Source organism: Rhipicephalus sanguineus, chromosome 2, assembly GCF_013339695.2.
Source record: "Rhipicephalus sanguineus isolate Rsan-2018 chromosome 2, BIME_Rsan_1.4, whole genome shotgun sequence".
NCBI lineage: Eukaryota > Metazoa > Arthropoda > Arachnida > Ixodida > Ixodidae > Rhipicephalus > Rhipicephalus sanguineus.
Window position 1 is genome coordinate 151,641,857 of NC_051177.1, and position 13,813 is coordinate 151,655,669.

General features: G+C 44.6%; 1 long non-coding RNA gene across 1 annotated transcript; it reads left to right on the top strand.

The window, feature by feature from the left end:
• The first annotated feature begins 3,199 nt into the window (after positions 1 to 3,199).
• On the top strand, positions 3,200 to 13,761 carry LOC119383798 (uncharacterized). Its single transcript, XR_007415282.1, has 5 exons — positions 3,200 to 3,331; positions 6,411 to 6,563; positions 10,526 to 10,634; positions 12,785 to 12,840; positions 13,640 to 13,761. It is a non-coding gene; the product is annotated as an uncharacterized LOC119383798 (long non-coding RNA).
• The last annotated feature ends 52 nt before the right edge of the window (positions 13,762 to 13,813 follow it).

The following is a 13,813-nucleotide window of genomic DNA, read 5'->3' on the forward strand; positions in this document are numbered from 1 at the left end:
TTTCAGTGGCTGAACATGTGCGTAATAACGTTTGCGTCCAGTCACACCACGTGCGCCCGGCGCGCCCGGCGCGCCCACCAAAATGCCGTCTTTTCTTTAGTTAGAAGGATGGTCCGACGTATGCACCGATGGCTGCTCTCTTCGGAGAATGAGCAGGACTGTCCCCGACCCACGCGTCGTTTCCAAAAGCGAAACGCCGTCGGCACCTCTTCCAGCGCAGTCCATTGTAGATCGCTTTTGGCACTGCGGATCGGCGTAGCTGGCGAGAAGAAAGCGCAATGGAGCAGGAACTATCTTGACTCCAGTCGCTTTGGAGCGCGTTGGTAGCCGCCGGTTCGTTCGCATCGCACCTATCCCCATTAAAATAATTTTAAGTATTTATCCTTACAGTTAATTGACCCTTTTTGTAGTAAACCTATGCTTCTATGTCATATATATCATTTATACAACCCGTAACACCTCCTTTTTTGTGTTGTGTTATATATTTTTTTTGCTTTTTTATAATTTTAAAGACAATGCGCACTCGGCAGTGAGTGTTTAGAACAAAAGGTGGACGACTTAGAGTACCATTTTTTACTCTACTATGGGAGCGCATTATGCCGTTCCGTCACCTACAATTGCCTGCTGTAAGCATTGCACGAGTACCATTCTTTTTTGAAGGCCTTGTGCATCTCGTCACTCTTTCTCGACGTTCAACGTTTCTCGATGTTCAACGTTATACATACTCCTAGTGCAGGTACACAACAAAGCCAGATTTTAGATTCTACATCAACGTGGCAGTTATCGCCTCTTTTACTGTAGTCTTCTGAATCATCATCCTAACCAAGCTCATCTTTCACTGTTTCCTTTAGTGTCACTCTAAATTGCTCAGTTTGAAAGCAAAAGAAATGCATTTTTGACGAAGTCCTCGATTATATCTACTAAATGAAGCGCGCTACGCTGGCACAGGAAAGGGAAGAATGTCCCAGATGACATGTTTACACGTGCCGTGCCTGTTGTTCTGCCTGCTTTGCGAGCATATACTGCATATATACTGGACGTAAACAGCGTGAACCGGTGAGATAGACAGGACGTATTTCACGCTTTTCTAGTGGAGTGTTAGTGCTCGCGTTTTAGAGTGAAAGCCTTAGATTTGTACGCTTGAAAGCCGTGTGAGGTACAGAAAATATCACATGAGCGCGCGAGCAGCGCGTCTGCAACGTCGCCTTGTCGTTCACCTCAGTAAAATGTCACAGTTTCGTCTCAAGGGCGAAGCAATGAATGCGACAGCAAGAAATTGGAATGTCACAGCAAGAGAGAGAAGCTGCATGCCATATGGCGCAGAGCGTCTGCTTCAGTAACAACGCAGTTTCGTGTCAGTGTCGCATTGGCCTATGACTTATCGTTGGCACAAGAATGCGTGGCCTTAAAAAGCGCAAATGTCACGTGACGGAGCGCTATGTAGCGGGCGGGGAAAAACTCACAGGTTGCCTTATGCAGTTGCCTAACACGACTCCAAGGGGAAATTCATCTTCTTCTTCTTCTTTCTCTTCTCAGTTGATGTATTGATCCTCCCCCCCCCCCCTCTCCAAAAGCTTGCTGCTCTTAACGTGGTTTTGCACTGCCTCCAGGAATGGAGGCATTGCGAGCTTTCTGTACCTCATCTGTTCTTGTACTGCATCCGTCCGCGATATGCCCACCTTGACCAAACGATGATGTCATGGGATGACGTCATAATGTGATGACACGTTATGAGCAGTCATAGTGGCGTCATGGTGCCGCTACAAATTTCGGTGGTCTGGGAGGTCATCGCGTGATGATGTTTTGCATCACTCGTGTTGACGGCGCCGACGGTCAGTTTTCGCGTTTCATGAGGCATCTAGGGCTTTCGCCTTAATACTAACTATTATTGCCTGGGGTTCTACGTGCCAAAAACAGGGTACCATTGTGAAACACGCCGTAGTGGAAGGCTCCGGAAATTTTGATCATCTGGTGTTCTTTAACGTGCACCGACATCACACAGTACACGGGCCTCTAGCATTTTGTTTCCATCAAAATGCGACCGCCGCGGCCGAGATTGAACTCGCGACTTTCGAATCAGCAGCCGAGCACCGTAACCACTGTGCCATAGAGACGACCGCCGACGGGGAAGAGGCTATGGCAGCTTGAAATGCTGCTCATCGTAACCGCCGGCCGAAGTATGTGGCTATGAATGAAGCTGCCGCAGCAGCCCGACGATTGCAACATGCGGCCCAAATCGACGCCGGCGATCTGGAAGTGGTGGAGAGATAGGCCGCTGCCGCAGCAGCAGGTCAGCTGAAAGTTCAACAGAAAGTTTCAAAGCAAATGAGAGGAAAGTCCAACTACAGGCATTCTTAGAAAGTTTTAGGTATCCGCCGTACTTTTTTTGCTTCTCATTGTAGCGCGCTGCAGTCAGGAGCTGTGTACAATCATCTCGGGCCAACGTAAGCTTCCTGATTATGTTTTTCGCCGCTACGAAGCTATGAGGCTGAATTTGCGCGTTTTTCACACTCTTGCTCTGTGTACTTCATTATTTTATAGTTTATTGCAAGAATCGCACGTCAAGACGTTAAATTTAATATAAAGCAGCCAAATAGCGGTGCATTTACGTCATTAAAAAGCAAGCAGTCCCAAAAATACATTCGACAGACTTTAGCTAACGCGACAAGCACAAAAAGTAATAACACTGATTTACGACATTGTGCCGATTTTTATGAAGGCGTTGCTTGATATCTAAATATGAAATTGGTAGATAAACAAATGCTAGTAATCATCCACGCCTAGACCATAAGAAGGACAGATTGCAATGTGGGAAATGATTTTCGGGTGCTTCTGGCATTCTGGGTCACATTTTCGTTACATTTTATAACATACTTTAAAAGCATTCTCGGAAATACAATATGGATTTTCTTTTTGTGAAACTTTTTTTTGCACTATAATAAAAAAATCATTACTTCCGCGAATCTATTCTATAATGCCGAGGTGTGCTTGTCGCTTTCTATGGGAATTGGAGTAGCAACTCACATGCTTACTTAAAGAGTGAAAATTTGCTGCAAATGCTTCCGCGAATAAAAAACTATCGAAGACCTAAACGATGTGATTTGTGGTTCTATGTTCGTCAGCGTAACAGTTGCTGAGCGCTAAAGAATTTTTTTTTTCTAAATGACTCATATCTGTGCCTAATGTCTTACAGGTGTGAAAAGCCTGGATCTTTGCACGGAAGACCAATTCTACTGCCCCACAAAGTATCCTTCAGTTTGCCTTCCACGTGTACTCCTCTGCGATGGCCATGAGGACTGCTTCGGCAGCGCGGATGAGTCCCTGTGTGGTGGTGAGTACCTGCAGATGATCAGGCGTGACGAACGTAGACGCAGGAGGGTGCCTTGAAGGGCCAGTTGGTACATGATACTACGAGGAAACAGCGCGGAACATAGGACTGAGTCGAAGGAACAAACAACGCAAGCGCTGGCCCGATGTAAGAGAAATAAATTGCAAAAGGGTGTCTTGAAAGGCCAGTTGGTACACGATACTGCGAAGAAACAACGCGAAAAACGGGACTAAGTCAAAGGAACTAACAACACAAGCGCTGGCCCGATGTAAGAGAAATAAATTGCAAAAGGGTGTCTTGAACGGCCAGTTGGTACATGATACTGCGAGGAAACAGCGCGAAAATCGGGACTAAGTCGAAGCAACAAACTACACAAGCGCTGGCCCGATGTTAGACAAATACATTGAAAAAAGGTGTCTTGAAAGGCCAGTTGGTACATGATACTGCGAGGAAAGAGCGCGAAAAACGGGACTAAGCCGACGCAACAAACTGCACAAGCGCTGGCCCGATGTAAGAGAAATAAATTGAGAAGGGTGTCGTGAAGGGCCAGTTGGTACATGATACTGCAAGGAAACAGCGCGAAAAACAGGGCTTCATCGGGCCAGCGCTTGTGTTGTTTGTTTTTCGCGCTGTTTTCTCGCGACATAGACGCCCCTTTCTTTAAATATTACTGGTTCAGAATTCTCGGGAAATAGAACTTCATCGCATTTGTGAATCCCAAAATGGGTCAATAGCTTTACTTCAACAATCATTCGCAGGCGGTAGGCTTAAAGAACCCCTAAACGATCTCTGAAAATACAAACGAGCACGCTATCCTCTCCTGGCGTTTCCCGTCTTTTCGGCAGAATTCATGACGTCAGCAGTCTGTTCACGTGTCGTAATGAGCAAATAAGTTCTCGAATATTCCATAAACAAGGTAAACAAGGGATATCAGTTGTGAATTGTCTCCTACCCTGCAACGCCATGGAGTCGCACGCCCGTTCCACATTATCTCACATGCCTATCGTGCGCAATCAACTGAGTTCGCTTTGTTTTATGCGTTTTCGATAACCTTAGCGAAGATAACTGCGTGTAGCCGGAAAGCTAAAAGTCCTGATAGGCTCACGCTTAGTGCTGATATAGTACACGTGTTTTATGAACAAAGAAGTGGCGAGGAGGACACAGCCAGGGGCGGCGCCAGGATATTTTTGTCGGGATGAGGGGGGGGGGGGCACAAAAGTGAGTTCCTTCAGGGGGCAGGAAGGCGGGGAACTTACGCGCTGTGTACGGGGGGGGCAGCTACCCCCCCGGCCCCCGCTGGCGCCGCCCCTGGAGACAGCGCCTGTAGGAAGGGTAGTAAAGGCGAGAAAGAAACCACTCTCTCGTCGTTGAACACGGAGTGGCTTAGGGGCTTAGCTTCTTTTACGAAAGTGTCCAAAAGTTTTGAACATTGTTGTGAATAGCGAATTCAATACTAAAAATAACACCATCATGGTATCAAGTGTGATAAGCAGCACATTTCTAGTAAAGTGCTTAGAGCAAATGCTTGCGGACCAATACGAATGTATAGATTTCGATAGCGTTCAGCTAGTCTTCAGACACGTCCGTGACATTATTTGGTGGGAAAAAAATTGCATTGCACCACCTCTACAGTAAGATAGCTAGCCGAAATAGCCGGTCAATATAATATGCGGATGCAATGCTTTGCGAAATAGTTGAAGATTGGCTCACCCTTCCACAATATTCGGGATTTGTTCGCCCTTCTCAGAAAGTCACGCTTATGTTGCTTGCAGATCAAATCTCGTGAACCGAGGCACACTCGAGAGAATGGGTAGGCGTGTACTAAATAGTCCCGCTGATTCACTCGTTGAAAGCACGTAAATTTGACCGCGCGCGACGTCGATACCAAGCCAAACTAAAAGAAACGAGGTCCTGTCGCGTCCGAGCAACCACATATTCAGGTGGCACCGCTGCCTGAACATTCGTGCCGTTTCTTACTCTGCTGTGCAACTATGCTAAGCTGGGCGTGGCCCGCGCGTAGCAGAAGTTCAGAATCTAACTTTAGATTCTGAGTCTAACAGCAGAATCTAACTTTAGAGGAAGTGATACTATCGAACATTCTCAGATCCTCTATTCATTAAAAGTGTCCTGAACCACCTTCCCATGTAATCATCGAATGACCTCAGTATTGGAGTTTATTGCTTAACGACTCGATTCGATTACCGCGGAAGTTTCTAAAACCGTCGAGAGGGAGCGGAGTTACAGAGATATTTCTTGCGCTTTAAGCGTTTTCTTTCTTTTTTCGTACCGAAGAGCGCACTGGGAGCTACACAGGGCAGAATGACACGGGGGAAAGAAGCTACGCCACCGCAGGTCATGAATGCGGTCGCTCTGTCTCTCGTTGTGATTTATGCGCGCGATTGTGGTGCTATTGTGTAATTTCAGCACACTACATAGCACAGCGCCACCTAGTGGCGAGACCCGGTGCGAAAGAAGCGCATCTGATGCAAGCGCGGCTCCTGATGTTTGCCAACTATCAACCAATAGCAGCAATTCTGCTATTTTACGACATACAGCTGACACCCCGCCCACCCTGGCGAGTTAGGACAGGGCTTCTGTATAAAAAGAGGGCACTTGAGAAAGGGGAAACTTCGCGTTCCAGTTCTAAACTCTACGCGTTTACACCTCGTGGTGCTCCAGTTAAAAATCAGCTTTATACCTTAATCGACCGGAAATAAATAGTTCTTATCATGTGGCATCATCACAATTTTGTTCACTTTACTGCCTTGAAAACGACAGGACCATTTGTCAAAACGTTGGCTACAGCGATGCTCCTTGTTCAAGCATTTCTTGTTTAGAAATGTACTTCATGTATTCAATGCAATTTTCGCAGGCCGTTTTTGTATTTTTGTGTACGTTAAAGTGCAGCAATCCCACTATTTAAACCTTTAAAGAAAGCATCTCAACATTTTGATATTGTACAGACAATATTAGAATATTTACCATATTCGCTTACACTATGCAGTTCTAGTCTTCGAACATCTATAACAAATCTATCTTAAGTATATTTAATGGCATTTACGTTTTTTCATACTTTCGCCAGTGTGTCCCGAGTTCTTCTGCGGGAACCATGGCGTCTGCTCGTGGAGACAGAACAAGAGGAGCCCTGTTTGTAACTGCACCAATGGCTATACGGGAACACGCTGTCAAGTGTTGAGAAAGACTGCACCAAAAGGAGACGAGGAGTCGCTGAAGGGTAAGCTCCCGAATGATATCGGATAAGCCGAACAAAATGCGGACGCTTTTTGTCGTTATGAGCCGTGTTATACACTGATTATTAGTAAGCTCCTATCTTTACGTGAGCTAAACAGTGGTAATAGTAACGTGGATGTCTTTCTTTTCATAGCACCTTATACTAGCTAAAGTCACCCGTTTTTACTACTTCGGCAATCCATGCATGCTTTCAATTGATTTTGCGTCAGCGTCACTAACGAAGCGGATGATCACGAATGCAGGGGCATGGTAAGATCTACGAAATGACCCTGTAAAGGAAACCACCTCTTCAATCAAGGTTACAAATGTGTTGTAGGATACTACTAGTGGTTCACTAAAAGCTTTACTAAATCATTTGAATTTTAATTGTCGATGGCGCTTGAATAAATCTTACGCGTTCCTGATATGTGTAATACAGTCCTAGGTCAGAAAATTGCAAAAGAGAGCCGTAGATGCTGTGGGTTGCTTGATGAACGCACATTTAGGAAGATTTTTCTATAAAACCACGACGACAAATTGTGTTATTTGAAGCATAGCCTTACTTAGATAACTTATAAAAATTACATATAAATGCCATAAAAAGGCAACCTACACAATGTGCACTTCTCCAGCTCAGGCAGGTTAAGAAATTTTGTTGCTTTAGTACACTGTGATCAAGTCGCCATACACTGGCACAAAACTGCTCTTCGTCTGCTTAGGTGAATCTCAACGTGTAATAAAAAGCAGCGGATGTGTGCTTAGAGACGCGTAATTGTAGACATTGAATTTCTTGAGGAAAAACTTGTATTCTGAGAACTTCAGAAAAACAACGCTAAAAAAAAACAGTAAAAAAATATCACGGAGTGCCAACTAGTTAATTCGCACTCTTTTAAGCTGACATATAGCTTTCATGGCGTGTGCTTATCACCGTCTTTATCTCCTCCGGTAATCTTCTACTGTTTTAGTGCAGTTTTCTTTTTTCAAGAACACTATTGTAGCAACCCACCCAATCCGATATGGTCAAGCGTTACTTTGTAGACATCCATGCTGGTTTACTTACATTTGTTGCAGCTAGCACGAAGTTTCCTACAACATTACGTGCAGGCAAATATGGCGCCACCGTCTACGCGAGTTAATTCATAAGAGTGGTGTGCCGTCCTCAGAATGATGGTATGCGCGTCTGCGAAGATTGTGTTGGCTAATATTGAGTGAGGTGTCGCCTAAAACGAGGATACGGCTGCACAAAAATAAAATTCACTGAAAATATCCTCATGATAGGTTTTCTTTGTCCCGTAGTGCATTTTACAACATAAACTTAAGGCGAGTATAAAGTTCGACGTATCATAAGGAGGCCCGGTGCGTGACGTTGGCGAAAAGAACGTCTATAGTTCCATACGTCGGCGCTACCAACTTAATCAGCGCCTGCTAACGCTTTCCGACGTGCTCGGCGCCGAGATAGCTATTCGTCTATTCACGAGTTTGTCCCGCCGACTATACGAAACCGCAATGCATTGAACTAGGTTAAAAGTGGTAAGAAAACGAAGACGCCAGGAAGAAACGAACAAGACACCACGGAAGCAGTGCTTGTGGTGCCTTGGTAGTTCCTTTCTCCTGTCTTCATTTTTTTGTGCAATTTTAACCTTATTCAAGCTATGAACCAACTAGCACGCAAGAAGGTCTTACAATGCATTCGACAGAGAAAAATGGCGGATGCCTGTCTGAGCGACGGAAGTTGCGTGGACCAAACAGCGAGTTAAACGAAGCGTCGAAAACGCTTAGTAAGAATGAAAAAAAAAAAAACAATGATGAACGCAGCCTCTCTGCCGAAGTCTGCTTACCTCTATACCTTGAGGTGGTTTTCCGGGTCCTATTTCCGCAGCTCTTGCACTGCGTGGTGGCATTCGCCAACAGCTAGAAATTTCCGAATATACATAAAGCGCCAGTGCTAGTGTTGAAGGCGGTGCACTAATCGAGCGAGAGCAAGCTCAAGTCGCGCGGAATACTTCCAAAACACGTTCCTCTGTGCAGGCGTGAGAGTGATACGAAGAATAAAGGCGTCCACGCGGTTTCGCATGCTGTTGCGGTCGGCTGTTGGAAGCGGCGCACGGGAAGGGAATCGCTTTGCGCATGCTCCCACGAGAGCAGGCCGTGACGCTCGCGTCGATGTATGACAAAGCATTTCGGCGTGAACGGACGCGAACGACGCCTACTCGATCGCATAGAAAGAACAAGTGGCGAGTGGAAGAAACAGACAACAAACTGCGGCAGAGCGAGCGCTGACTCTATCTTCTGTTCTCAAATTTTGCCGGCCGGCCGGTACTTCTTAATGCGCGAGGATTCTTAGGCGACCCACCCAGCAAATCTATGCGTGTGTCTGTACTACATAACGCATCACCTCAAGCGGTTCAATGAGAAGTATAAAGGAAGTAAATAATGAAACAAAATAACGAAGATTAGCAGCGATGGTGTGCTACGAACCTACGGTCCCAAGCTCAGAATCCTAATGTGTCACCCGCTGGGCTAAACACCCACGCTTGTGAAACATCAGTATATCTGAACCATTTGTACTAATAACGGCTGTGTTCAGTGATAAGCACGCCTGCTGACACGAAAGCGATAGGTCACTCTGCAAAACGGTGTGTTACAAAGCGGACGTACGCTCGCAGTGCTGCGATGCTGCTTAGGCGATGAGCGCTTACGGCCGAGCACGTGCTAATCACCCCGCATACGTGGCATCGCTTTATCAAGCAAAAAAAGACTGTAGCAACAAAACAAAACAGCAGCAGCGCCAAAGACGACGGAAATAAGCGAGCGGCAGTATGGTTACCCTCACTAATACAACTCCAGTGGAGTTTCGGCACCTTTCTGCGTTTCATAAAATTGTACATCTATGGGCGCAGGCGTTCCGAACATGAAGTAAAATTTGGTTATTTGTTTTACTAAAATAGCTATGTGCATGGTGTTTCAGTACAAAATGGCCCTATGTGACTGATAGAACGCTGCTAACCAGAGGCGTGTTCGAAATGTCCGGGCTTTTCGAGAGGGATGCCACTCCGAATCCGACGAAATCCCCTCATTCCCATGAATGCGACAGCTTTGGGCATTGCATATCCCTCTAGGCAATTGTAACAAACTCTACGGTAGCTGAACGAATGAAGGGCAATTCCAAGGGCTTGCTTTTGTCTGTTAGACACAACATTAATTAGAACTAACACACAAGAGAGCCAAGGAAAGCATAGGGTTTGTTATCCTGAAGTAATTACGATTTAAATATGAAGAAAGTAAAATGGACGAAAAGTCACCGCCGCTAGTAGCGGAGCAAACTAACACTCGCCGTCATGGCTACTAGCGGCGCTGACTAACAATACCAAGTTTAAAATGCACATATCATATACCCCATAAAGCGGACCGGTGGATGACCGCCGCTGTAGCTCAGTTGTTAGAGCATCAGACGCGTTATTCGAAGGTAGCAGGTTCGGTCCCTTCCAGCGGCAAGTTATCTTTTCGTCCGCATTACTTTCATCACATTTACACCGTAATTGCTATAGGATAATATCCCCTATGCTTTCCTTGGCTTTCTTGACTGTTAGTTCCAGTTAATCTACGGTAGCTGGCATTTCAGAAGAAAAATTGCGTGCAATAAAATGGCTATTTTACTGTAGTAGGATAGTACTTAGGTCACGCGAGGCCCCACCCAGATGACCGAAGCACGGCAGCCGATCGTCTCCGCGACTAAAGAAATAGTTCCGCTCATGCACTCGGCAATGTGCTCCGAAGGCGGGGTAACCGAATGTCCGGTTCATGACGTCAGTCTAGAGTGCGCGCCCATTGGTGCAAGCTTGTCTGCGTCCGCCTTTGAGGGGGAAATGCTATACTATTTTCAATGTATGCTCCTCCGGTGCATGCATTTGGGAGGCAGTGCATGGTATACGCGCGTTAGCACCAATTTTTCTTCCTTCTATCTAGTTTCCGTTAGAACTGGCCCCATCGTGGCCGGAGTTCTCGTCGTGCTGGCCATCTGCCTAACTGGAGCAGTGATTGTCGTCATCCTGCTGAGGAGAAAACGTTCAATTCAGTAAGTATTTCCGGTAAATACGTGTCGCGCTGTATTCTGAATGTTGCTTATAAGTTTTCTTCACGGCACATGACATCGCCAGTGAGTGAAGCCTAGGTTTCCCATTTCCTTGGCGAGGGCGATCCGCCAGGCGCAGACCGAGGTGGTGTGGTCATGCCGATCTAACTGTGCATTGAGTGAATCTAAACAAGGCAGAAGCTCAGCAGAAGACGGAGGCTTGAAGAGATGAAAGAAATTTTAAACAAAGGGGTTCGCTAGAGTCGACGTTCTGACAAAAGGACAAAACCCGTTTTCGGAACGTTGGCTCCAGCGACACCACCTGTTCAAAGATATTTCAAGTTCATTGAGTGACGCACACAGGTTATTGTCATGAATATTTGGAAGTTTGTTCACGCAAACTTCATTCCAACAGTGTGTCCAGAACGAAATGAGCTGAAAATTAGGGCTGTTAAGGCATGCAGCCCGGAAAGGGGGCAAGAACAAGGGGGGCAAATCATGTCCGCTGTGGACTGCCTAGAGCAACCATGCTCCCCCGTAAGTGCAGCCTCTGCCCCAGTGAGATGGTACCTGGAGCTTCGACACAATTCTTCAGCACCACTTGATTACTTTTCCAGTTTTAGGGAAACGTGGCAAGCTCTGACCTACTCAACAAAGGGCATTTGCAGCCCTGTAGCTTTTTTGAGAAGCTTCTAAGTGAAGGACTAGGCTAAAGACAAGCGGACAGACAAACATGAGCGCACACAGCGCTCATGTTTGTCTGTCCGCTATCTATCTTTTTAGCACTATGTTCCTTCAGCTTCCCGGCCCACTTGCCTGCGATGACAGGTTTACCATGTCTGTCCGCTAAGCCTTATTGTTTCTACACGTATATTTCGACGCACCCCATCTTTATTAACATGCGTTTTATAATGCAACAATAACACATCATATTATTCTTTTTTTCCTAGATGCATTCGTGAATGGAATGCTCTTGATCGACTTATAACCGAACGGCGTACAGTTGATGACTTTCTAGAAATGTTGCAAAATACATATAGCATTTAATCATAGCGCTGATAACATAGTATGTACTGTATTTCCATTTCTTTGTTTACTTCCTAGAAGTGGCCTGCTTGCCAACATTTGCATTTACACCAACTGTTACAGCTGTGATTTATCATCCTTCGTTTCTTTTTTACGGGTATATAATATGTATAATGCGTACACTACTACTGTAGTCCGTGCATGTAGTCTCCTTTTTCTTAATTGAACTTGTTCAGAAAAGCTGCTCGGTCCAAAACTTATTGTTACTATTGATGTGCATGTTTTCTGTTTTTCTTTTTTTTTTTGCTCCCACTCCCGTAAAACCCTGCAAAGGGTTAACAGTACGTCAAAAATAAATAAAATAAATATAGAGCTGTGCCAGGGTGCACTGACGTAAGGTGACACTTTCTTAATGCTACCTATTCCTACGTGACCGCCACTATTATTGTTGGTAGCCAAGGAGTTCTTAACATCTAAATATGTCCCCACTTTTTTCGAGCTACCTCGGTGGTAGCGTCTTTGCAGTATACGGCTCTGTGTTGATAAGCGGGCCATATGTCAGTAATAATTGTTGTGTGGCTCGTTACGTGACATAATATTAATGAGAACTAACAGACAATCTCATTAATATTGTGTCTAACAAAGAAAAACGAGCCCTTAAAACGTCGTCTCCTTTCCTTGTTGCGTGACATGGAATATGGCAAGTAACAAATGTGCCAGTGGGCCTAAATTCACTATAAACAGTAGAATCGTACAGTATAGAATACGTCCGGTGGAGAAAAATCAGTCCTTCACGGTAATTGTCTAGCTGTGGTTTGTTCAATATTATTTAATGCGATCCTTCCTCCTAATTTGTTGTTATCGATGTATTACGTTTGTTATGTTAGTGGCCCATATCTCAGACATGTCGCTTCGATATTAATGAAGCAGCGCACAAAGGATGGAATCACGCAATCGTTTGTGCTCTGCCTCATCAATATATGGCTCGCCAATAGCCCGTCAGGGCATATCAAGAAATTTTGCTTCGTTTTTCATGAGCTGTACTGCCCGTACCTATCGTTACGAAATGAAACTGCACACTTAGATCTGGAAGCAATGCAGTGAACGTAACATTATTTTTCTTGCAGGAGCTCGGAGACACTCCTCCCCAGAGCGGCATATGATGCCTCGAGTCAAAGGACAGGTGAAATTTGCAACATTCAATCTCGAATAAAAGCTGTTCAAACACACGTCGAAGACTAGTGGGAAGAATCTAGCTTTCATTATTGTTTGCATTTAAAGACCACTTGATGATTACGCAGGCAAGACATAATGAAATAGACACAGAAAAATAAAAATGCTCTCTTTAGCAAGGCGTGTCGCATCGGCATTCTAGATCGCCAATGATGTTACAATGTCAGGTCCTGTTTTAGCAAGTTGTGAATTGTATTGCAGTGCAAAAACATACGTGCGGACTCGTTGTAGGTATAATGTCCTCGAATATGCATAGGTCTGGTTGACGGTAATGAATTAACAATAAGCGCGAGTACAGTGCGCGCTTCTATGAAAAAAAAAACGTGTCAACTGTTTAAACTTGTTATACCCAAAAATACTGATCAGTTTTCGACAGAACACACACAAAAGATAGTTTCAGTTTCACTTGCTCTGCCAGTATTGAATAGATTTTCTACTAAGTAAATGAGAGGAAGCTTTTCAAGATTCACTTTAGTCGATAGAAATTTTAGCCATTGCTTTTCTTTAAAAAACAATTATTTCTCCATGTTTTTTAAATTTTTTTTAATTTTCAAAAGCCCACTTACCTGTACTGACTGTTAGTGCAGTCTTGCCTGATCTCATTAGTAGTGCACACAGCGTGTGATTTAAGAGATGTGTTTTTCTTTGTAAGCTGAGTTATAGCTTAAGATCATTGTAGTATGCTTCATATGAGAAACACTCTTGCATTTTAATAGATCTTATGCACTTGTTTTTTTTCTACATTTCAGAATTCATTGAATGACAAGGAATCTCACATCACAAGGTTGGCTCCTGGGAAGTAAAGTGCTTTTCCACGCACAGGATATTCGTTTCTTTAAAAAAAACTATTTATATTATGGTGTGAAAAATAAATAGTAGCGTACAAATAAAAATTTTGCATTTTACTATCTAAATTGCATATA